Here is a 27,063-nt window from a genome sequence, read left to right as displayed (position 1 = left end):
CTGCCAGACAAATTATAGAAAGCAGACTTCTTGATGATCGTCCTATATTGAACTCTTACATCATTGTCATCAGCATACTGCAGCTCTGTCACACGAGTGGTACTGGTGAACCTTTTTGGATGGAGCCTGGACTGGTTGAATACTTTAGTTCTATTCCTGCATTGTTTACAGATGTCTCGTAAAGCATAACTGCCAGATACAATGCAAATAATGTTGGTGCAAGAGCGCATCCTTGTTCAAGCCCATTTGTTATTGGGAATTCACCAGTTGTTTCATTCTGGCAGAGGACCTGTCCAGTCATATCATCGTGGAGAGCTTCAATCAAGTCAACAAAATGTTCAGGGCAACCGAAGCGTTTTAAGACCATCCACATGGCTTCTCTGGGAACTGTATCAAAGGCCTTTTCTAGATCGTAGAAAACAAGTAGTAAAGGCTTTTGCTGTTCTCTGCACTTCTCCTGTAGTTGCCGTGCATAGAAAATCATGTCAACTGTCCCGCTTGAAGGTCGAAACCCGCATTGAGACTCAGGTAGTATAGTCTCTGAAAGTGTCTGGAGGCGATTTAAAAGGATTCTTGCAAAAATTTTGCCAGTGACAGAGAGTAGAGATATTCCCCGGTAGTTATACACAGACGCTTCTGTCGCCCTTCTTGAAGATGGTGACAATTGTGGAGTTCTTCAAGTCAGCTTGTACCTTGTGGGTTTCCCACATTAATAGAATGAGTGAGAAGAGTCTAGTTTTTAGAGGCAAGCCGCCACCCTCAATAAGCTCCATCGGGATGCTGTCAGGTCCAGGAGCCTTCCCAGGTTTCTCACTCTTGAGTGCCTTGCAAAATTCTTGAAAAGTTGGAGGATCAGCCATCCAGGGTTGTGGAGGGTGCTGTGGGACATTTTTGAGAAAATCTCCAGTGGCAGTAGAAGGGCGATTTAACAGTGAGCAGTGAACAGTGAAACCAAAGATTTTGAGTAACTTGATAAAAAGTAAAATTTCTTGCCTAAGGTTCTATTTTTGACTTTCTTCTTCGTAACGGCAGTCATACTGTGTGAAAATAAGAAAGGAAATGAAAAAAATAGAGTATTAAATTATTCATATGCTGATCTCTTTGATTTAAAAGCCAACACATATTCTGATGATTTAAGACTGCATTATACTATCGTGGGTCTTAATTAGTACGCAGAAATCGAAGCTACGGTTTCTTGTCTTCAGACAAGGGGTGTGTGGTTTCCAGATGGCATCTGTCACTTCTGCATGAATAGTATTACACTACTGACCATTAAAACTGCTACACCATGAAGTTGACGTGCTACAGACGCGAAATTTAACTGACTGGAAGAAGATGCTGTGATATGCAAATGATGAGCTTATCAGAGCAGTCACACAAGGTTGGCGCCGGTGGCGACACCTACAATCTGCTGACATGAGGAAAGTTTCCAACCGATTTCTCATACACAAACAGCAGTTGACCGGAGTTACCTGGTGAAACGTTGTTTTGACGCCTCGTGTAAGGAGGAGAAATGTGTACCATCACGTTTCCGACTTTGATAAAGGTCAGATTGTAGCCTATCGCGATTGTGGTTTATCGTATCGCGACACTGCTGTTCGCGTTGATCGAGATCCAATGGCTGATAGCAGAATATGGAATCGGTAGGTTCAGGAGGGTAATACGGAACGCCGAGCTGGATCCCAATGGCATCGTATCACTAGCAGTCGAGATGACAGGCATCTTATCCGCATGGCTGTAATGGATTGTGCAGCCACGTCTCGATCCCTGAGTCAACAGATGGTGCCGTTTGCAAGACAACAACCATCTGCACAAACAGTTCGACGATGTTTGCAGCAGCATGGACTATCAGCTCGGAGATCATGGTGGCGGTTACCCCTGACGCTGCATCACAGACAGGAGCGCCTGCGATGGTGTACTGAATGACGAACCTTGGTGCAAGAATGGCAAAACGCCATTTTTTCAGATAAATCCAGGTTCTGTTTACAGCATCATGATGGTCGCATTTGTGTTTGGCGACATCGGGGTGAATGCACATTGGAAGCATGAATTCGTCATCACCATACTGGCGTTTCACCTTGCGTGATGATATGGGGTGCCATTGGTTACACGTCTCGGTCACCTCTTGTTCACATTGATGGCACTTGGAACAGTGGACATTACATTTCAGATGTGTTACGACCCGTGGCTCTACCCTTCATTCGATCCCTATGAAACCCTACATTTCAGCAGGATAATGCACAACTGCATATTGCAGGTCCTGTACGGGTCTTTCTGGATACAGAAAATTTTCGACTGCTGCCCTGGCCAGCACATTCTCCAGACCTCTCACCAATTGAAAACGTCTGGTCAATGGTGGCCGAGCAACTGGCTCGTCACAATACGCCAGTCACTATTCTTGATGAACTGTGGTATTGTTTTGAAGCTGCATGGGCAGCTGTACCTGTACACGCCATCCGAGCTCTGTTTGACTCAATGCCCAGGCGTATCAAGGCCGTTATTACGGCCAGAGGTGGTTGTTCTTGGTACTGATTTCTCAGGATCTATGCACCCAAATTACGTGAAAATGTAATCACATGTCAATTCTAATATAATATATTTGCCCAATCAATACCCGTTTATCATCTGCATTTCTTCTTGGTGTAGCAATTGTAATGGCCAGTTGTGTATATTTACCTTCTGGAGTTCAAAAATTGTTAATGCTAAGTTATATGCTTTTCTTCTTACTGGAGAGAAGAGCGAAAGTTGCCCCACCCATTTGACGTATTTTTAAATGTAAGTCATGAGCTAGATTTAAAATAGGCAGAGGCATAAAATACCATTTTGGTCCAATCTCAAGAAAACTGCATTCAGACATTATCAGTGCCCCTTGTAATACATAAATCAGATTGTATATGGGGCTGGTGGCACAGGCGTAAATGCACTGATACGTAAAACGAGGTCCTAGGATCGAGCTCATCTCCCAGCAGATTTATGTTTTAATGTACACATACACCGGTGTCCAAAATTAAAGCAACAAAAGGAAATTTTGCAAGGTTGCATTTACAGGGTGTATACGGCCCGGGACATCCGGGAAAAACCCGGGAATTTTTTCATCCGGGACAAATTCGGGAGAAACCCGGGAATTTTTTAGAATTCCGGGTTTTTTCATTGTTTTTGATTTCAGTTAAATTTTTGTAGGTTTGACGTGTAAGATCTGATACGCTGACAAAGAACTTTAGGCCACTACTGCTGAATAATACTGCAGCAATGAAACATAAATAAGAGAATAACACCAAAATAAAAGTTTAGTTGCATAGAAAATGGGTAATTTACACAATGCACAGACCAGTTTGCCGACACCGAAAAGAGTCAATGGCTTTAGGTCGAAGCTTATGCAGTACGTCCGTAACAACTAAAGTGCATTCGATTTGCGTGACGTCACAATTGTTTACATTTCTAACAGATCACTGGAAAATATTCTGAATAGTTGCTTGAGAAGCGTTACTTTCAAAGTAAATTTCCACGCAAGATGATTTATGTTACGTGTGAGAATGGGCAGTGAATTTCTTAAATCACAGGGCTTTACAACTCTCATTCAAAACGTAACACTTGAGGATCAGTCATTTGAAAAATTTCGGGCCCAGAAGATAAGTCATTTATGCCACAATATAAAATTTTACCGGCACATTTGTATTTGATACGACTCAACGTGTAACACACGTTAAAAAAAGACCGAGCTTCGAGTTAGTTTTCATATTTAATGTTGTTCTTTCATAGATAAAAATTTATGCAATCGATGGCAAAAAGTATAATTGACCTTAAAAAAAAGTGCATAATGTGTTACTGAGCAATGTCACAGGTCTCTTTTCGATAGCATAGAAAAGACGAAATGTTCTGGCATGCAGAGCAATACCAGTTTCCTTCTTTTCTACTTTTTTTGCAGGTGAATTGTATCTTCGTCTCCGAACAGCTCTAACGTTCGCTACTACTTCTAATTAATCCTATAAATGGACAACAGAAGGCAGCACCAGTCAAGCGGTAGGTAGCGGGACATCCGTACCTTGCTCTCGTACGATTTTAGTCCCGTTTTAGAGCGAAAACCTGTCAAGCGCAGCTACTATATTCCCCCGCTCTAGAATTTGCTTTCAGTAAGGACAAGTATGTATTTTACCTCTTCCATTCCTCAATTTTTCTGATTTTATTATTGTTTTTATTTAAATACAAAAGCTTTCGGTTTTATCGTTGCTAAACACCTTTAATTACTTTTTTCGTTTTAGAATAATAAGAGATTTTTTTTCGTAAAATATTTTGTGCATATCTACAGTCTTTTCTTTTAGGATTTTTGTGTTGCGAAATTTTACCTCTGGTCTTTATTTTAATACTTAACTTCTTAAATTAGGTGTATTTTCCAAATAACTTTTAATCACGAAGGTTGTTGTTTGAAATGTATATTTAAACATCTGTGGGAGTTAGCAGTTTAAAATAAATAACGCTATCATATTCATTTGTTTTAAAAACATTTTATTAAAGAAACACTTTAATTATTATTAGACAATACAACAAATGATTTAGAAGGAAGTACCATGTTTAACAACAAATACTGTAATTTAGGAATTGACTTTGGAGAATAGCTCACTTGGAGCGGTGTGCGAGAGCATTGATTCGTTGTGTAATAGATTCTCGCTCTGTCTGAGCGTTTTGAATGGTCCCCTCAAGTTTTGCCTTCTTCTCTTTAAGCTGTCTTATTTCTACGTCAACAATCTTCGTTTTAGTCACATGATCCTTTTTCCTGGATGACTCGTCGTTTCGATTTTTGAGATCTTCAGCATATCGATCTCATTGAGTTTCTTACAGAGTGTGTAAGGGACTTTGTTATAGGCACTTCTTGGACTCTGCCGTGTGTCTTGACTGCGTGTTCACCAGTCGTCTGCTCACTACAGATTGTTCCCTCATATTCTCGAAGAGGCACTCTTTGTTCACCGAGAATCCTCGCTCCGCAGCTGCTTGACTGTGAGCGCGATTTCCATTGCTTCTGCAGCTCGTGTCACGTTGCATTCTGGTTCTTGAGACATTTCATCCAGAACTCATCCAGCCGTTGCTCCTTTTTGTTGAATGTTTCGAATTTTGTTTTGCAGTTCTTCTTTACAACAGAAGCGTATCGCGCTTCTGCTTTATCGGCACATCCACCGTCCATCCAATTGCTCTCCCCCGAAACCTGTAGAAAGGAATGGTATTGTTTGGGACCAGCCTCCCTGCACACTATTGTGGGATCAAAACAGCTTATAGCTTTTGTCAACCTAATGTGTAGGGGAGATTTCTCCTTCAACTTTAACATGAGCTTGATCATTCCTCTTCTGCATTCGTTTTGGAACTTAGCGATTCAAGGGCTGTGAGAGACCTGCGCTTTCTGAACTCATTCTTGACGGTGAACTCAATCTTGTTGTTCACACCCAAAATATTGGATTCTTTGTCCAAATTAACTGACGGCGAGATCTTCGTCGACTGGACAAATCGTGTCATCATTGTCTCCATTATCTCTGTCAAAGCAGAGTGGAAGAACGGTGCTAGCAGTCAATCGGATTGGAAATCCTTTAGGAAAGGTGTCAGGTCTCCAGCAAGAGGCTTGAAAAAGGCAATTTTTGGACCGAGTAGCTTGTGCTTGAGGTGATCCTCCACTACTTTATAGCTGGCACATTTTGGTTTGTTTTTTTCTTCCAGTCTTACAACAAATATTAGCCGAAATGGAAGCATTACTAGAGCTCGCTCAGCAACTTCCACATTCTCCAGCCATCGGATCGCGCAAAACTTTAAGCGAAACAGTTCCGATTCCGTTGTCGAAATATACAGAGCTCTTCTGGCAAGGGCATCCATAAAAAGATTGTACAAGGCACATAAAAACTGAATTATCATCCACTGTGTTTCCTGAATTGCGGACTTGAAGGCGCTGTGAACAACACGAAGCCCACACGTTCCAATTTCCAGTAAAACGGTGTCTAATGCTAGAAATTTCTTAAAAAAATTTTTAAGTTCCCTTAAGAACGCGAAGTTGACGTTAGGGCCATCCATCGACACTTGTAAAAGTTTTTTCATTGCTTCGCCGGGAATTTTTTTCTTGTAGGACTCGAGTAGCTTAGCTGCCGTCGAACTGCCTAGAAAAGCAGATGCGTAGTAAAGGGTGCACACTAGATTTTTTTTAATGTCCCAATAACGCACTAAAATGTCCATCTGGATTCTTTTGCACACCTTGTTCAAGGATTCGTTAAAACAAACAACAATCCTTGATGCGTTTACGAGGTCAGATTTAATTTCAGACCCAAAGAAGGGAGCTAGTCCATATTGCACGATATAACCGATTTTGTCCTTTTGTAAATGCATGCTCTTGGCCACTTCACTGTCGGGGAACATTGCGGGGAAAAGCAACACATCGTTCGCAGAACTACGCAGTGACTTGTGTGAAACGATGCACTCCAAACACCACAGTATTTCCGCCTTTGTTAATTCGTCTTTTATTGTCATCTGTTCAATTCCTCTCAGTTTATCCCCATGTTTTGACATTGCAGTGACATCCTTCTACAGAGGCACAACAACTCTAGCGGCCAATGCCACTTGTCCCAGCTGAATCCGCAGATGTGGTAGTGGAAGTAGAATCTGTCTGCTGGGTTGAAGTGGTCGCCGCCAGTCAGGTGTAGATGTACAAACTTGTTGTGCTTCTCATGGCAGCTGGTGTCGCGACGTGCTTCTTGGATTTTGTCATGTGACTTGTAAGAGCCGATCTTCCCACAGTACGGATGTGAATGAGGGTCCCTGGCCATAATCCACATCACCAACCAATCCTTGAATACTAGATCTGAAAGCCAGCTATCTTAAAAACCAATCAACGTGGCGCAGTCATAGTGATTGTTCGTGGGCAACTTTATTGAAGAAAGAGGAACGATGGATGTAAATAAGGCTGTGCCTCGTTATTACGCATAATGAAATATGACACAATGAGTGTTACCTATCTTGTCAGTTTATAAAACTTTGCCCCGCACGTGCGCAGAACTGAATTCAACAGGTGAGCCGAGCACACTGACTACTGACAGACTGTGATTTGAAAAGCGAGCGAGACAAGTGTGACAACACTGTCTCTGCCCAGAAACAAACAGCGTTAATTATGATATTATTAGTAGCACTACATTTGTTTACCCTTTAAGAAAGTACGAGTGACAAGACTTATCAACCAGTCTTATTCCAGTAATCTGTTGCAAGTTGCTAGCTAATTTTACATGTGCAGTACAGCACCTCAATTATAAAGACGAAAGATATTAAGGCCACCGCGCTCATCGACCAAAGCTCTGAAGGCTTCGCCACCTTTTCGTTCTAGCTTATTCCTTATCATGAGGCTCCTCCTCCTCCTCCTCCTCCTCCTCCTCCTCCTCTCTCTCTCTCTCTCTCTCTCTCTCTCGGATGCTATTGGTTACTTACTCTCGTCTTCCATCCACGATTTCTAAGTTATGAGGCGGCCGGTGTGGCCGTGCAGTTCTAGGCGCTTCAGTCTGGAACCGAACGACCGCTATGGTCGCAGGTTCAAATCCTGCCTTGGGCATGGATGAGTGTGCTGTCATTAGGTTAGTTAGGTTTAAGTAGTTCTAAGTTCTAGGGGACTGATGACTTCAGATGTTAAGTCCCACGGTGCTCAGAGCCATTTTCTAAGTTATGAAATCTGCCGGTTATGAACGACTTGGCCTCCCAGTTACTTTACAGCTGAGGCGCTCTACTGTATGTAAAATTTTCGAAGTGCTTTAGGACTTGGTAGACATTCTGTTGTACATATATCGATTTTATTTTAAAGTCTAGATTCTGTACCAGCGTGCATATTGATTTACTTGTAGAGGAATGATTTACCCGCTTACTTTTAAAATATGGTTTTACTTGATAGCCAGTATATTGATAATGTCGGTTTTTGTGTATCCCTCCGTACCTAGAAACGTAATAACCGCTGTTCAGCTATTATTGTTGTCTTCACGTTGTGTTTTCTTGCTGTTCTTTGACGTATTTGCAAGCCCCCTCTCCATATTTTTCTGCTAATCAAGTCCACAGTAAAGAAACCACTCTGGATGATAAATCAGTTTGTACATGCCTTGTAAAACCTATTTAAGGATTTCCATTCTGGAGTACCTTTGTATATTTGGACCACAGAATCGGAACGGGTGCCTTGAAGTTTGCGTGATCCGAAGGCCGGAGAACTTGAGTGCGCTCTAGTAACTGCTTCTGTATTTGCGAATGTTTATTGCAAAGATAGAGCACAAAAACAACCCGGAACGTGCTAGCTACACAGTAGTCTATGATCATCTGAAGAACATGCTACTCGGCCCAATAAACTCGTATTTCAAGACTCTTGCTCCAGACTTTTCTTCTTTAATTATTGACCAACTTACGTAATGTTTTTGTTTACGATTTATCTGCCAGCTAGTATTTTCCTGTAATACTGTCTCAGACATTTTTTTCTGTTTACATATACCAAGTTATATTTTTTGGCATCGGATGTATAAGCGGTAATTGTTTTATTTGTATTTAATCACGGTAACAGCGGCTGTATTATTATGGCGTTTCACGGTATTAGGATTTTGAGCAGGCATGTAACGATGTTAGCTGCTGGAAGCGATGGCTCGTCTTTTGTGTGATCAATTGCTGGCTTGGTCACCTCACGTCGCCTCACCTCACCATCTCAGCTCGCAGCAATGTCTCTTCCCACTTCATCCAGTCACTGAATCACTTTGCATTGACCAGCTGACGCCATGGTGACTGCTCCTATTCTGTCCCATCCTTCATTGCCACTGCAGTCCCGGTCAGGCAGAACGCAGAATGCTATCAAAGATCCCTAGACCTTGCTGTGAGTGCTCACAGCCTTACGTCAGTGGATGTTTAAACGTTGTACAGTGTATTCGGAGTTTTGAATAAAAACAATGTAAACGTTGTTGCATCACTCTGCTAGAAAACATGACACTGACTATAGCTAAGTATAAACTTCACTTTGTAATGGTTCTCCTAAATCACTGCAGCCATGATCACGAAATAGAAACTAAATAAATTGTGTTATTGGAAAACGGTTTATGGAAAGGTTACCGGTTTTATACTTCCGAGCACTTTAGGAAACGAAATCCAGCAAAAAAACAACGCATTTTGGAAAGATCTTTGATTCGCATAGGCATTTGAACTGCATGTTTGCGTAATACGAAAGTATATGTATGAAATACATCAAATACAGCAGTTTAGTTTCCGAAGCATTCTTAGGTTCCTGCCTAACCATGCCCTCCGAGAAAAAAACAGCTAAACATTGTTAATGGCCGATATTATATGTGAAAGTTTAGCTTTTCGTGACGATATAGTGTACTTACATTACTTTAACCCATTAACCTTTGTCTTTGTATGGTCGTGCTACTTAACAATGATGCTGCTTGTGGTTGAGTACCTAACATGTCTTATGCACTGAACGAGGCGCACGAGAAAGATAGGCCGCGGCGCGTACGTCACGAAGAACGACCTGAACTCGCTCGGTCCCTTACCTCAGTGAGCAAAATGCGTTTCTAAATCTGTTAACTCGCAACCGGGTGCGTGCATACTAACGAGAAATGCATCTTGTACTGGAATCCGTTATTATGAAGTCTTACTGATTACTGTTCGTACAGCAAAATTTAAAATCAATTCTCGATAGAAATGGTATAACCGCTGGTTTATAGCATTTAGTCTCTTCTTCGTAACAATTCTCATTTCATAGAAGATGTGGTGCCTTACGCAACTGATAATCATTTTGGCATGGTTTTAATTGCCAAATTAGAGCCTGTTAGTAGGCCTACAAACTTCCTATCATTGTAGGACTAATAATAGTGGATTCCAATAGACGATGCAATTCTCGTTCGTACATACACATTTAGTTACGAGTTAACCGGTGTAGAAACGCACTTTGCTGAGTTGAGCGAGCTCGGCCTACCTTCGTAACGTGCGCGCCGCGGCATCTTTCTTGTAGGCCCCGTGCTCTGAATAACTGTCGTCATTGTTCAAATGTTCAAATGTGTGTGAAATGGTTCAATGGCTCTGAGCACTATGGGACTCAACTGCTGAGGTCATCAGTCCCCTAGAACTTAGAACTACTCATACCTAACTAACCTAAGGACAACACACACACATCCATGCCCGAGGCAGGATTCGAACCTGCGACCGTAGCGGTCGCGCGGTTCCAGACTGTAGCGCCAGAACCGCTCGGCCGCCAGCGGCCGGCATGTTTGTGAAATCTTATGGGACTTAACTGCTAAGGTCATCAGTCCCTAAGCTTACACACTACTTAATCTAAATTATCCTAAGGACAAACACACACACACACACACACCCATGCCCAAGGGAGGATTTGAACCTCCGCTGGGACCAGCCACTGCCGTCATTCACTAGCGAGATCACGTGACATGAGCTATGACCGGCTGAAAAAAGTTCATCGCTCAACGCAATCTCTATTTTAGAGCTTCAGAAGATACCGTGCTGTAACTTGTGGAACTTGTGTGCATACTTTCGCAATACGAAAATAAGCTCAGTCCGTATTGTCTCGCATCAAAAATCTTTCCAAACGGATTGTTTTTTTCCTGTTTCCTAAAGTGCTGCGACGTCCTCCGCCGGTATAAGACCTTCACGATTCAAAGGACTGATAGGTTTTACAGCTCCGAGGGAAAGTATACTGCTGCTTAACACGGATGTATTTTCACCCGATTTACATGTAATTTCATCCGGGAGAAATTGTGTTTTTAACCGGGAAAAATCGGGGAATTTTTTTTCTTGTCCACGTAGACACCCTGATTTATTTTGCCACAAAACAAAGTAAACAGGTGATAGTAAAGTATAAACAGTGTAAAGAAAACAGACTGCAACCTACATAACGGTAGACAAAAATGTTCTTCATTTCTTCCAGCTTAACGGATTTGCGCACACATTCTGACAAGTAGTTAATGTGCTCCGTATGGGGTGTGACCACCTCTGGCAGCAATACAAGCCTGACAATGAGGGGGCATGTTGTGAGTAATGTCATCATTCTCATGTTGAAGCAGTAACACCCATTCTTCCTGCAGAGCTCTTTTCAGTCGTGGAGCGTGGGTGGTGGATGCTGATGTGATGCAAGCCATCACCCTAGTACATCCCAGACATGCTCTATGGGATTCAAATCAGGAGAGTGAGCAGACCATCCCATGCGTGCAATATATTCCGTTTCCAATAGAACATCAACTACCCATGCTCTATGAGGTCGAGCATTATCGTCCATCAGTATGACGTCTGGGCCCACAGCACCTCGCAAAATTCACAGATAAGGTTCGAAGATATCGTCATGATACCTGACAGTGTTAAATCTTGCCAATTCAGCTGTACAATTTCGTGAATAAGGGTTCGAGTGGTAAACATAATACCTGCACACACCATTAGAGATCCTCTTTCCAGAATGTTTGGGTCCCGAAATCATGTTCCACGTTCCTTCCTTTTGCTAATGCATTGAGAATCACTCTCCAGACTAAATCAGGACTCACCTGTGAAAACAACATTGCCCCACTGTTTGACCGTCCAGGTGGCATGTTGATGACTCCACTCCACACGTTCCCTTCTGTGAAGACGCATCAGAGGTAGACATAGAGCATATCTCTGACAATAAAGGCCACTGTGATGAAGCCTTCTGCACACCGTTTACCTCAATACAACACGTCCAGTGAATGCTGCGAGCTCACAGCGCAGTTGCTGTGCAGTGCTAAAGCGGTAATGTCGTGCCCTTACTGCCAAATAACGGTCCTATCTTCTGAAGTCACACATGTTTGTCCCTGCCCTCATCTTCTGGATAAAGCTTCAATCTCTATAAATCATTGCCACATCTGAGAAACAACAGAATGATTCACATTAAGCCATTGGGCCAAAGCAGTTTGTGACTCTCCTGCTTCCTTTCTTTCTAGGGGGCCCAAACGGAGAGAGTCTGGTAGGCATCTTCTCTGTGCCATACTGCACCCTGCCCCATCTGTAACTTTATACACAGTGATTGTGGATGTGGGGCAACCCAGCAAACACTACCTCATTTCATAGGTGTCCTGATGTCCTCGTCAGTATGGTTGTCCGTTGACCGGAATGCCATCTTCCATGCAGAACATGATCGTATGGCCATCTGGTTGACAGTTGGTATGATTATATCATGAATTAGACACAGGAAGGGGAACTAGTGGTTTGTTGCTTTAATTTTGGACACCAGTGTACTTGCACCACTAAAAAAATTGCTGTATGTATATATGATATTCAGAAATATGTAAGTTATGGGACCAATAACCACTTTTTAAAGAAATATAATGTAAAAATTTGAACTTTCCTCTCAACCTTTCGTATGATGACTCACATAATCACTGTCAGAAACTATTGGGCAGTGAACCAAAATATATCAGTCGCTGGATGATGGCAGTCTTCTTACTTCACTCCCCACTGCAAATGGAAAATCTGTACGCAATGTTCTGAGCAGATCATCACTGCCACATAGAAAATGGAATAGAGATACTATGAGTCATAATATGAATGTGACAGATCATATTTCTACATAAGAGTTTTCTTTAAAAAGAGGTTTCATGGCATATAGGGTGTGTATTTATAAATGTCAAATACAACAGTACACATAATTTACTAGGTCAAATAAGTGCATACATTAAAAAAACCTGCCATTGTGTGAACTCAGGATTCGACATTGAATGCTTGAGCAGAGCACTTACCATTGAACTTCTACTGCCCCCAAAGTGATACAAAAATGCCGAGTGTCTAAGAGCCACACCATCAATCTTCTAATGCAATTTTCTCAACAGGGGCTGAGAATTGCCCTTCATGCTTTTGCATATTGGAAGTCTCAATTATTAACTGTATGTATGCTGAAAGTGGGTCGAATCATTATGGGAAAGTTTTCACCCCTTCTTATCAATGAAGAAAATTCATGAGTGCAGGTTCTGCTGACTGGAAGTACGAATTCCAGGAATAGATATGCAAGAACAGTTCACAGACAAAGTGTGTAACTGATGATGCCATCACTGACATCATGGATTATGTCATTGATGAGTCATAGGTTTCCTCCATCGCCACCCTCTCCCCTGTCTGGCAAAGGCCAACTGCACTGTGTATAAAATGGCAGGAAATTCAAATGTTGATGGGAAAATCCAAAAATACTCCAATTGTGTTAGTGTGTTTCCTATGGAAGGAGGGTTATTGTACTAAGTATGAATGGGCAGGAAAATCCAAGATGATGCATTTTCATGCTTGCTGACTTGAAATACTGGGACACACTCTATAATGTCACAATCTGAGACTTGGAATACGTGCACCAGCCCAGCTATAACGTTAGAATCCAAAATGGCTGACCTGGAATACAAGATGGCGATCATACAAGGCGACCAAGGCGTACTAAGACAGGCTCTATGTCGTCAGAATCTGAGTTCTGGAGTATCGGCACTATGAAGTCAGAGACAAAGGATGTCTCTGCAGGTCCACATCTGTCTGCTGACCTACTTGACACATTTTCCTGCCCAAGCAACTGTTCATTCAGAGGTGCATGGTCACTGCATACTCTTAAGATCGGATCTCTCCACTTTAACACCACACCAGGAGGGAAAGGGCCTTCTGGACACACCCCCATATTGCCGCCTCAATTTATTCCCCCAAGTTAAAATCCAATCTGTATGGTGTGTACCAAGAACACTTGCACCTTTATTGAAACAAATTTGCGATCATGAAATTCATTATCACCAGACCAGTCGAGAATTACACCACAGTCCCGTCTGCAGCACCCCCGCTAAGAGCCAGAATGCCATGGAGTCACACCACCATGCACCAGTGACAGCTCCATTCAGAGGGAAACCACACACATATTACTGATTCAATAACCTAATGTGAAATGGAGCATGCTATTTGGATAGCACTGCAGTCATAGCCTGAATAACTCGAGTTAAAATGATGGAAAACAAGAAAAATGCAGGAATCACTTGTACTTTAATCCCAATTATGGAGAGTCAAAATTTGGTAAACTGGAATAACATGTAACCCCCACATACATTCTGCATGGAAATTAAAAAAAATCCCCATTATTGTTATTTCATACCCGTGCCCCATGTGGGCAGGAGTGGGCTGGCAGTGGCACAATTCACCACTCTACAGCCAAGAGACTATATAAAATGTCACAAACAAACGGCACATACATAAAACACAGGAATAAAAGATGAGGTTTACACATGAGAGGGGAAACAATTGGAGTTAATATACAAGAAAGGGGTAGTTTGACAAGGTAAGTTTACATAAAATCCACATATAATTAAAATGACACTCGACAAAGGCATAGCACATACAGAACTGTCAATCACGTGAGCCTATATATGTACGAGGCATTTAAAGCAACATTTGAGAATGAAACATGTCTATCCTTATTTACAAATCGAATTGTAGCAAACAAAAATGCCACAGATACATATGATGGGAAACTATGATATTCCCTATCAGTGGAGTGGTCAATACTATGCTTGACATCACTTTTTGAGATGAAAAACTGAACTGCCATCTCCAGCAGAGTGCAGCACCCACTGATGGCAGATTGCTGTATCATCACCAGTGATATAGCTACAAGCTGCTACCTCCATCTGGTGAGAGTAACATGAATGCTGCACCTCAAGAGTATAGCCAGAGACCTAGTGTAAATCAAGAGAGAACACTTCACCTTTCTGTAAGTACACCACACTTATATGAATCATTGGCTTTGAAGCATAAGGAAAATAACTGGCAGCCAGCGGCTAGTAGGTGGTGTCACCCTATAAGTGACCACAGCCATTCAAATGTTCTCCCATGTAACAGAACAATTATGCTGCACATGTAACATCAGCCCCTGCTGTAGGATTTCTAAATGGCAACAAGCAGCACTCATGCAGCAAATCATTAAATTTTCATGTCAATTTTGTGGAGAAATAAATGAATTTTCACCTAAAATAAGTGTTAACCTACTTTCCAGGTGTAGTCTTATGCTTCTAAAACGTCCACCTTTTTCAGTGTCACGATTCTGTGTTACATGGATTGAACAAGATCTTGATGGGTTGAAAGGAAAGGAATATATATGTTTTTATTATTTTGCCTCCAGAAAGGACACAAAACTCTTTCCAAAACTGAACAGTCAACTAGTGCTAGGAATACAGACATTTGGTTGTATGCATCAACTCGATGGTACTTTGCATAGTACATTTTACATCTACATCTACATCTACATCCATACTCCACAAGCCACCTGACGGTGTGTGGCGGAGGGTACCTTGAGTACCTCTATTGGTTCTCCCTTCTATTCCAGTCTCGTATTGTTCGTGGAAAGAAGGATTGTCGGTATGCCTCTGTGTGGGCTCTAATCTCTCTGATTTTATCCTCATGGTCCCTTTGCGAGATATACGTAGGAGGGAGCAATATACTGCTTGACTCCTCAGTGAAGGTATATTCTCGAAACTTCAACAAAAGCCCGTACTGAGCTACTGAGCGTCTCTCCTGCAGAGTCTTCCACTGGAGTTTATCTATCATCTCCGTAATGCTTTCGCGATTACTAAATGATCCTGTAACAAAGCGCACTCCGTTGGATCTTCTCTATCTCTTCTATCAACCCTATCTGGTACGGGTCCCACACTGCTGAGCAGTATTCAAGCAGTGGGCAAACAAGCATACTGTAACCTACTTCCTTTGTTGTCGGAATGCATTTCCTTAGGATTCTTCCAATGAATCTCAGTCTTCACCGACAATCAACTTCATATGATCATTCCATTTTAAATCACTCCTAATGCATACTCCCAGATAATTTATGGAATTAACTGCTTCCAGTTGCTGACCTGTTATATTGTAGCTAAATAATAAGGGATCTTTCTTTCTATGTATTCGCAGCACATTACACTTGTCTACATTGAGATTCAATTGCCATTCCCTGCACCATGCGTCAATTCGCTGCAGATCCTCCTGCATTTCAGTACAATTTTCCATTGTTACAACCTCTCGATATACCACAGCATCATCCGCAAAAAGCCTCAGTGAACTTCCGATGTCATCCACAAGGTCATTTATGTATAACGTGAATAGCAACAGTCCTACGACACTCCCCTGCGGCACACCTGAAATCACTCTCACTTCGGAAGACTTCTCTCCATTGAGAATGACATGCTGCGTTCTGTTATCTAGGAACTCTTCAATCCAATCACACAATTGGTCTGATAGTCCATATGCTCTTACTTTGTTCATTAAACGACTGTAGGGAACTGTATCGAACACCTTGCGGAAGTCAAGAAACATGGCATCTATCTGGGAACGCGTGTCTATGGCGTCTCAGTCTCATGGACAAATAGCGCGAGCTGGGTTTCACATGACCGTCTTTTTCGAAACCCATGCTGATTCCTACAGAGTAGATTGCTAGACTCCAGAAAAGTCATTATACTCGAACATAATACATGTTCCAAAATTCTACAACTGATCGACGTTAGAGATATAGGTCTATAGTTCTGTACATCTGTTCGACGCCCCTTCTTGAAAACGGGGATGACCTGTGCCCTTTTCCAATCCTTTGGAATGCTACGCTCTTCTAGAGACCTACGGTACACCGCTGCAAGAAGGGGGGCAAGTTTCTTCGCGTACTCTGTGTAAAATCGAACTGGTATCCCATCAGGTCTAGCGGCCTTTCCTCTTTTGGGCGATTTTAATTGTTTCTCTATTCCTCTGTCGTCTATTTCGATATCTACCATTTTGTCATCTTTACGACAATCTAGAGAAGGAACTACAGTGCAGTCTTCCTCTGTGAAAGTACATATGTACTGTAAATTTGAACTCACAGAACAGGAGTTGCCTTGACGAATGGTAGTACTACCCATTGAATTATCATGTTAAGGTACTCCTAATTCTGCTACAGACCAAAAACCACAACAACTAGGAAACTGAAAGTTCCACACTTATTTTGACGAATAGTGATGCTAGTGATATAAGGATTTGTTAATGTTAGCTAGAAATCTAAGTCTTCCATCAACTTCTCTTATACTTTACTAAGCCAAATGGTCTGGTATGTTTTATGTAGTGTATAATGGCATCAGATTTCTCAACTGGAATTCCTACATTGAAATCAAAGTGGTATCTTTTCTATAGACATCAGGAAATGTATGATATTTACTGTCAGGTATGACTATGAGAGTATAAGAGACAGCACCAGGATTGTAAACTATTTCTCCTACATGAGTTTGACGATGTGATTACAGAGAGCTCCAAACACAATGGTGCAAACTGTAAGAGGATGAAGATACTACTTTGTAGATCAAACACATCAATTCTGTCTAGCACAAATTAGTTGCAGATTTTTGGAGGTGTATAAGTTCAACTGTTTATGAAATTCATGTACGATTATGGTTTGAAATTGTAATATGTTCACATCATTCCTTATAAAAAGATCGTCGGTGATGGTAAAGGTATGTGACAAAACAGTGACATCTTGTGAGAATAATAGTCTATTCCCTTCTTATCTATGACATTTCAACAAGAAAAACAGTCACCAGTGTTAGACACCAGACCACAGCACACCACCTAGTTAACACTGACCAGAGTCAGGAATGCTAACTTTATGTTCCAACAAATAGTTGGCAATGTAATCGAAGAGCACCTAAGTTATGTCCACCATAGATAGTCTTTCCATAGTAATTTATACTGCAGAGTACAAGTTGCATAGGTTGACCACATTCACATACTTAAGGTTACTTGTCAGAGACACACATTTGTTCTCCCATTACTTCATGTGCAGGTAGAATAGCAAAAGGGACCGACTAGCTGTGATATAAGATATGCAGGCTTACTATCCATCAAGAATATATTGGAACAAGGCAGCATCAAAGTATTTAACACCTTGCACAACACACACCAGAAACAGCACTAACTTTACATTCCAACACATTAATTACAACATAATCAAAGAGAAGTTTAAGATGTGTCAACCATAGATTTAGTCTCCACATAGTGATCAATATTGCAGAGTACAAGTCACACAGGTTCATAATAACTGAATGCTTAAAGTTACGTGGCAGAGGCAAATATTCATTCTCCCACTGCTCTGTATGCAAGTGCAATAACAAAAGGGGCCAAACCACTCCTCTCTCTCCCAATGTGTGTGTAGAGAAAAATCAAGAGCTGTACCCTCACCCTCCTGTTGGTGGACCATTCACTTCCTATTCATGACATTTCAACACAAAAAACTGTCACCAGAGCCAGACGCTCAACCACAGAATTTCCTGTATTTAACACCAACTAGAAGTCAGGATACTAAACCCTGTATTCCAACAAATACTTGACCACATACTCAAAGAGCAGTTAAGATATGTCCTCCGTAGGTAGTCTCTTCACAGCAATCCATATTGCAGAGTACAAGTTTATTTATTTATTTATTTACACATCAAGTTCTGTAGGACCAAATTGAGGAGCAAAACTCCAGGGTCATGGGACGTGTCAGTACATGCAATTACGACATAAAAATAATAACAGATAAAAATAAAATGTTTATGAACCCAAAAAAGTCAACCCATAAGTTTCAGTAAACACTGTCAACAATATAACATAAGAATTAGCTTAGTTTTTCAAGGAACTCCTCAACAGAAGAGAAGGAGTAACCTATGAGGAAACTCATCAGTTTCGATTTGAAAGCACATGGATTACTCCTAAGATTTTTTAATTCTTGTGGTAGCTTATTGAAAATGGATGCAGCAGTGTACTGCATACCTTTATGCACAAGAGTTAAGGAAGTCTGATCCAAATGCAGGTTGGATTTCTGCCGAGTATTAACTGAGTGAAAGCTGCTTATTCTTGGGAATAAGCTGACATTGTTAACACGAAATAACAGTAAAGAATATATATATTGAGTGGCCAATGTCAAAATACCCAGACTAGTGAACAGAGATTGACAAGAGGTTTGCAAACTTACACCACTTATTGCCCGAACTGCCTGTTTCTGAGCCAAAAATATCCTTTTAGAATGGGAAGAGTTACCCCAATACAATACCATAGGACATAAGCTAATGGAAATAAGCAAAGTAGACTACTTTTAATGTCCAATGATCACTTACTTCAGATACCATTCGCATAGCAAAAATGGGGGCATTAAGTCTTGGAACAAGATCCTGAGTGTGGGCTATCCACGACAGTTATCTATCTATCTGAACACACAGAAATTTGAACTGTTCGGTTTCACTAATCATATGCCCATTCTGTGAAATTAAAACGTCAGGTATTGTTGAATGATGTGATAGAAACTGTAAAAACTGAGCGTTACTGTGATTTAGCGTTAGTTTATTTTCTACAAGCCATGAGCTTAGGTCATGAACTGCACTATTTGAAACCAAGCCAGTGTTACACAAAATATATTTTACTACTGAGCTAGTGTCATCAACAAACATAAATATTTTAGAGTTACTTGTAATAGTAGAGGGCATATCATTTATATAAATAAGGAACAAGAGTGGCCCCAACACTGATCCCTGGGGCACCCCCTATTTGACCGTACCCTACTAGATCCCACATCACAGCAATTCTCAACACTGTGAATGATGACCTTTTGATGTCTGTTGTTAAAGTAAGAGATGAGCCATTTGTGAGCTACTCCCTGTATTCCACAATGGTCCAACTTCTGAAGCAATATTTTCTGACCAACACAAACAAATGCCTTAGTTAAATAAAAAAACATGCCTAGCGTTTGCATCCTTTTGTTTAAGCCATCCAGTACCTCACAGAGAAAAGAGAATATAGCATTTCCAGTTGTTAAATGACTTCTAAAGCCGAACTGTACATTTGATAGCAAATCGTGTGGTATAAAATTATCAATTATCCTTTCATACACAGACTTTTCAATAACTTCAGCAAACACTGATGGCACAGAAATAGGTCTAAAATTGTCTACATTATCCCTTTCTCCCTTTTTATAAAGCAGCTTTACTACTGAGTACTTTAATCATTCAGAAAACTGACCATTCCTAAAGGAAAAATTACAAATAAGGCTAAGCACAGGGCTGACATGTGCCGCACAGTACTTTAATATTCTGCTAGGCACTCCATCATACCCATGAGAGTCCTTAGTCTTCAGTAATTTAATTATTGACTCAATCTCTCCCTTGTCAGTATCACAGAGAAGTATTTCAGACATCAGTCTCGGGAAGGGATTTTCCAAGAGAGTTATATGATTACTTGTAGAAACTAATTTTTTATTTTATTCACCAGCAATTTTCAGAAAACGATTGTTAAATACTGATTTATCAGTAACAAAAATATTTTTCCTGTGAACTGACTTCATATCATCAACCTAGTGCTGCTGACCAGTGCAATGCACCTCTTTCTCCAGGGGAAAATATTAATTATTATCAGTAGTAGTCGACCACCAGTCCCTGTCACACTGTTCACTCTACCAGCAGAGTACATACAGGATTGAAGACATGGAGAAAGATAGGTAACATCACAATTTGAATTTAGGGTAATATAACTTTCTTACCTTTATTGGTCATTGTTGTACGCTCGTTGTCCAGTGATGAATCTCGCCATCCGCTGTTTGGTAAATCAATTTGAGGTCCAGGATGTGTATTTTGCTGCGTAAGAACTGACACATAGTTAAACGTCCAACTTTTATTTTATAAATGCTGATAATGACGATATTCAATAATTTTCAATGTAACAGATTTTCCAATACATCATTTCGTTCCCTCTATCCTTGACCTTCTCAAAGCATGTGTATTACAAGACGTCTCGACACTAACTGCCCATTGTCTCTACACCCGCCAACAACCGGCTCATGTTTGCAGAGCTTACAAACTGTGCAATACTACCAACCTTGATTGTATATAGATATTTTACACATCTCACGTATACATATATGAAAAACATAGTATGAAAAATGAAAAGTGTTTATAATATAGTTCTGTGGAAATATACCTTATGATTGTCCTCATATTAACAGTTTTGTAACAAAATAATAATATTTCACTTAATGTTTACGTAGTTAAAGTTCACTTGCTCCTTCAAGTTGATTGTCGGCACCGCACACCTCGCCAGCCAGTGGTATCAGTAGTTTCAGTAGTCCGTTACATTACACCAGACACTTCCTTCACAACTGAGCATACGGTTTTAATTTTATCCTGTGAATTAGCTATTCTATTTGCCCACCACATACTTTCTGCCTTCCTAATAACATTTTTAAGCACCTTACAAAACAGTTTGTAATGGGCAACTGTAGCTTGATTGTGACTACTTCTAACATTTTGATATAATTCCCGCTTTGTTCTACATGATATCCTTATCCCACTAGTCAGCCACCCAGGCAGCCTTTTACTGCTAGTACCCGATTTAGAATGTTCTAATGAAAAGCAACTCTCAAAGGGCATGAGAAATGTGTTAAGGAAAGCATTATATTTGTCATGTATGTTATTGGCACTATAAACATCCTGCCACTATTGTTCCTTGATGAGTTTTAAAAGACTCTATATTGCTGTTGGATTAACTTTCCTACATAGTTTGTAATTATATGTGACATTTATTTGAGTACAAAAGCCTTTTAGTGTTAAAATTTGTGCATCATGGTCTGAAAGGCCATTCACCCTTTTACTAACAGAATGCCCATCTAGTAATGAAGAATAAATAAAAATATATGTCTATGACTGTGCTATTGTTCCCCTGCACCCTAGTTGGAAAAAACACATTGTGCATCAGATCATATGAATTTAGTAGACCTACCAACATTCTTTTTCTTGCACAGTCGTATACACAATTAATATTGAAGTCACCACATATAATTAACTTCCGGTACTTCCTATAAAGTGAATCAAGAACCCTCTCTAGCTTGAGCAGAAATGCTCTGAAGTCAGAATTAGGGGATGTATAAACAACAAAAATTAGAAGTTTAGTTTCACTAAATTCAGCAGCCTCTGCACAACATTCAAATATCTGTTCAGTGCACTGCCGTGATACCTCTATGGACTCAAATGGAATACGGTACTGTTTTGCACGTACATGGCCACTCTGCCACTCCACAAGGAACTCCTTGAAAAACTGCCAGCTAATCTGTATGCTGGTAAAGGAAGCCTCTGAATTGTCAAATTATTGAAGTGGTGCTCTGATATACCAATAATTTCATATTCAACATCTGTAAGCAGTTCATTAACTTTATCTCTAATACCTCTTATATCTTGATGAAATATGCTAATTCCTTCTCTACCTGGAAACACAATTTCCTTAGGTAGGGTGACTTCCTTTAAGCAGGTATACCTATCAGTTGACTTCAGTCTAAAAAAGGTGCAGCTCTAACACCAACTACCACAGGAATTTTTCCGTGAGTCACACAGGTTCACCATACTCGGCCACTTAAAGTTACTTGGCTGCAGAATATATTCTTTCTTCCATTGCTCCATATCCAGGTGGAATAGCAAAAGGGGTTGACCAGCAGTGACATTAAGATATTCTCCACAGTGTGCTGTATGCAGGCTTGCAGATTATACGTAGTTGTCTTTCTAAGGTTTGAGGCTTAGCAGAAACAGTATCATAGTCTTTAACACCACACACAACATGCACCTATCATTTCTTATGAATAATAAGGGTGTTTGTACAGGAAAATCTGCTATAACAGCTCACAGAGATGTGTGGGTTGGATCAATTGCTGAAGTACCATATTAGCATTTCTAGTAGTAGTAGTAGTAGTAGTAGTAGATTCAATAGATTCAAGCAGTAGGCCCCGTGGTGCATTCAGATTGCAATAGGTTCTTGACTAACTGTAGAATTCTCAGCCGGCTGTTTTCTGATGGGTGTCAGTATAACTTTTTTACCAACACTCATTTTCCCTGTAGATACGCTTTGGTGTGATGAAAATTTGTTCCCAGCATAGACAAAACGTTAAACTCCAACCACCCTCTCCATAAACAGAATGTGATCCAAGGTCTGGTGATTACTCACATAAATTATATATGTTTTACATTGTCGGTAGAGCATCTAAAATTTCCAGCAGATTTCTTCTATTACTCACCTGTAATGTCCAGGCTTGAAACCTATCGAGAATGAAGTCCGCTATGAATTCCTAGCACATTATTCACATCTGTCACCCCAGCACAGTAAACAACTGCAAAGTGTATCACTATTCCTCCAATATCATGCTGCAGGTGCTAACCTGCTTGGCTCTTTAATTTTAGAATCCAAGATGTCCTCAATGATATCAGATCCAAGATGGCTGACCTGGGGATATGTACACAGTTCAAAATTGTTGTTCCAATTCCCATGGGCCCATGGTCGTCTACCCCCACCACTCATCCTCAGTGCAGGCTTACCAGCTTTCAAGCAAACCCACCACTTGTGTTCTGTAGTCCATAGTGAAAGGCTGTTCATCATTGTCATGAAGTGTCTTCAGGGAGAAGAAACTGACTCACACACTCAATTGTGAGTATTGAACCATTCCTTTCACTCACTGTTTACTATTCATTATGAGTGGGAGTGTATTTATGTGTTTTTCGTGGTCTTGTTTTATTTCTCCCTCAGTTCAACAGCTCCATGATGCAGACGACGCAGTGCCTGATATATTTGAGGAATGGCAGCAGCAGCAGGAGGTATCAAGCCAGCATGCATTCATGCTCCCTGATGCAGCTCCTAATGTGTTGGAGTGGAAGGAAAATACATTTGAGAAGCAACAGAACCAGAAATCAAGTCAGCATGCAGACAAGCTCCCTGATGCAGCATGTGATGTATCAGAATAGGACATGGAACTGTTTCCCAACTGTGACTTTGCACTATATCCAACACCTGTTGTTCAACACTACACTGTTGGTTTAGCACCTGACACGAACTTTGATGAATGTGTGGCAATGCACAAAAGTACAATTCAGTGATATAGAGTGGGATCAACTATGCAGATAACTGAAATACATAGAGGATTGAATGGTAACTGAGTACAAATCGTTCACTCAGCATATTAATCTCTTCAGCACCAACAACACGTCCATCATCAACATGTTTGGCGGTCATAGATGAAGTTAACATCTGAAGACCCAGCACAATGTTTATATTTAAAGCTTCCAAGGATCACGAACCTGTGTGGCCTGTATGATACAATGTGAATCACCAGGGAGAGATTCAGTATATGATAAAGGCATTTTAAACTACTCTTTAATTATATTGTCAAGTATCTACTAGGACATGAAGTGCATGACGAGGATGAGGAGTTAAGTCTGTGGATAGTTGTGTGTATGTGTATTACAAACAAGTCTGCTAGTATTACTCGTATAAACAGAAATTCCATGCAAACAGAGTTTGCAGGAAGTATTCCGAAGTCATTTAGTGCTTCAATTGGTTTTTGTGAAATATATGCTGAACTTAAAGCATATAGAAAACATTTATTTGGAAAATTTTGTGGGGTGAGGAATAGGTTTGATATAGAGAAAGAGAATGACAATGTTTTTTTAATGATGGTTATTTATTTTCCACAGTTTAAGAAGTACAAAATGTATATTAACACTGCATAAAAGTTATACATTTTTACAAGTTGCATTATGTTTTGTTCTATCATACATATAACTCATGAGACCTAACAGTTCAGATGTTGAAGAAAGAGCCTTAGTAAATTATATATTTGTAATGTAAGAGAGAGACTTTACAGTCAGTTGCTGCTGCTATGTCCAGGAGACAGTGTATTTTACACGAGACGTGATTTTTAGTATGAAAGGCCTAAGAGTTATATTTTCCAGTAGAGCTGCTGAATTTCTTGAACATATGACGACATATGACCATCATACCTTCCTATTACATTCCTACATCAGTGGGAAGTGTCTGTGATATGTTCACCTGTCAGGAATGTGGTTTTCCAGTGAGGTGATGAATAGATGTTTGAAATTCTAAGAAAATAAATGAAGGCTATAAGAAAAGGAATTGCAATAAAACAACGCATGGAAGAACCTATTGGAATGTAAGTTCAAGAGCAAGATGAGTGGAGTGACAATGGATAAGACAACTTACAGTTGATTACGTACACTGAAAAAGGACTGTAAGAACTACTATGGTATTCCAGACAGCTGTTCCATCAGAGCACCAATTTTAATGTCAGCCAACCCCAACTTACATGGCTTGTTAATGAGTCTTTTAATGCTTTCTTGTTGATTTTATCCAATATTCCTCCTGCTAACACACTTTCACCCCTATGTAGTTGACATAGTTTCTCAGCCTTGACAGAGATGAACTTGAGAAATCGTTAAAGGTACCACACACTGATCATCAGTTGGGCTCATCATTCTGCCAAAAAATTGAATCATAAACATGTATATTAATCAAACAGGTGTTTGTTGAAGGAAGGGTGGGAGACTTCCCTCAAAATAAGGTGCAACTAACAATACTTATGACTCATGTTTCTTGTTTTCCTTCTTCCTCATGAATCTGAAACAGGCAAGCAACTAATCCAGAAAAATGATTCATCAGTAACTAGACAGAAATCCTTATTCATGTCAGGAAGATGCAGAATATCAGAATTTACTAAGACCTCTTTTAATGCACCATACTCGCTCTCACAGTCACTTGTCCAGATCCATGCTGTATTTTGCTTTAAAAGATCTAGTAAATTTCAAAAGCTGATCTGCTACATACCTATGAAAAAATTAGCATAAACCCAAGAATGCTTTAAGCTGCTTGTTAATGTGTGGATATGGAAAATTTTTGATTGCACTGATCTTAACAGTGTCAGGTGTTATTCCATTAGAGATAATAATATGACCAAGATATTTAATTCTTTCACAGAGAGATTGTAAATTAGCTGGTTTTGCTGCTTTTGAAAATTTCTGTAGCATCTTTTCTAGTATGTGTATATGTTCTTCCCATGTCTGTGTTGCTATGAGTAGAGTGTCAACAAACAGAGTAACTCAGTCATGTATTTCAGATCCCAGTACCATATCTAGTGCAACTGTGAATACTCCTGAACTTATAATTAATTCAAATGGCAGCACACAAAACTAGTAACACAGAAAATAAAGATAAAATACCTTCTGCACCATCCAAAATTTTTTCTCATTTAATATCTTTTGATAACTTGTAATATACTACTAATTCTTAGTCTGGAAGCTCTGTTACAGAAACTATATTTAATATGTAATGGATGTAATAGTGTATCTATTTGTGAACATTTATAATTGACTGTAATGTTAATGTAAATATTGGAAATTGCTGGGTTATTGCCAAGGGAACTATGTTTGAATGGCTCAATAGCAATGCCAAAATGACAGTAGCTGTGCTGTTGTTTATCTTTGCATAAGGAGAGTGTCTATAGCAGAGCAGGGAGACTGCAGAAGTGTTTGTTGGGCGCTCCCACAGATGCTGTGTGCAATTATGATAGAGCCAATGTAGATGCACCCACTGTATTAACCAATGACTATTGAGAGCATGGGTGGAGTGGGAAGGTGAAGGAAGCTGCAATTCTAACTATTTCCTGTCCCATAATTATCTGAGGCTCTGGAGATGACTCACAGTTCTGAACCAGCAGCAGAAGTCTATTATAGTGTCCCTCTGTTGTAAAATGTCTAGGTCCAAAATGCATTCGACTACTGGTCCATTTGTGATTAAGAACGGGCACTGTATTACTCCATTTCATAATCTTACTTCTATTTGTGCTGGATCCTGACATTTCATGATTTAGCTCTGATAGGGATCAGGCTTCAACAGTTCTGTACAGGATGTGGGGGGGGGGGGGGGGGGAAATCTTTCTAATATCTCTTATTTTATTATGTAAACTTGTTCACATTATAATCACCATCACACCTGAACCAAACACAATGTTATGGGGTATGCCTTCTACAAGATCATATGTAATAGCCTAAACAATATCCTTGCTTTTCTCATGACACTTAAACTGATTGGTTACTATTTCTTCTCTGATATCATTATCATCAATGCAACATGGCATCTTGATTGTATTTCCTGTTTTTCCCCCAGATCATCTCACAGTTTAACATTTTTTGTTACAGTTAATTTATTATTTATGATATTGAGTGGCATGCTTTACTAATTTGTTTACATTAG

The 27,063-nt window shown here is 40.2% G+C and overlaps 1 long non-coding RNA gene across 1 annotated transcript in view; it reads left to right on the top strand.

The window, feature by feature from the left end:
* The first annotated feature begins 4,062 nt into the window (after positions 1-4,062).
* Positions 4,063-27,063, top strand: part of LOC126481163 (uncharacterized) — a 62,587-nt gene continuing 39,586 nt past the window's right edge. Inside the window, exon 1 of the long non-coding RNA XR_007587525.1 lies at positions 4,063-4,140. This is a non-coding gene — a long non-coding RNA (uncharacterized LOC126481163). The remainder of the gene's footprint in view (positions 4,141-27,063) is intronic.

Source organism: Schistocerca serialis, chromosome 5 (genome assembly GCF_023864345.2).
Source record: "Schistocerca serialis cubense isolate TAMUIC-IGC-003099 chromosome 5, iqSchSeri2.2, whole genome shotgun sequence".
In the NCBI taxonomy this organism is placed as follows: domain Eukaryota; kingdom Metazoa; phylum Arthropoda; class Insecta; order Orthoptera; family Acrididae; genus Schistocerca; species Schistocerca serialis.
Note: the sequence above shows the minus strand (reverse complement) of the source record. Positions and strands in the feature narration are given on the sequence as shown.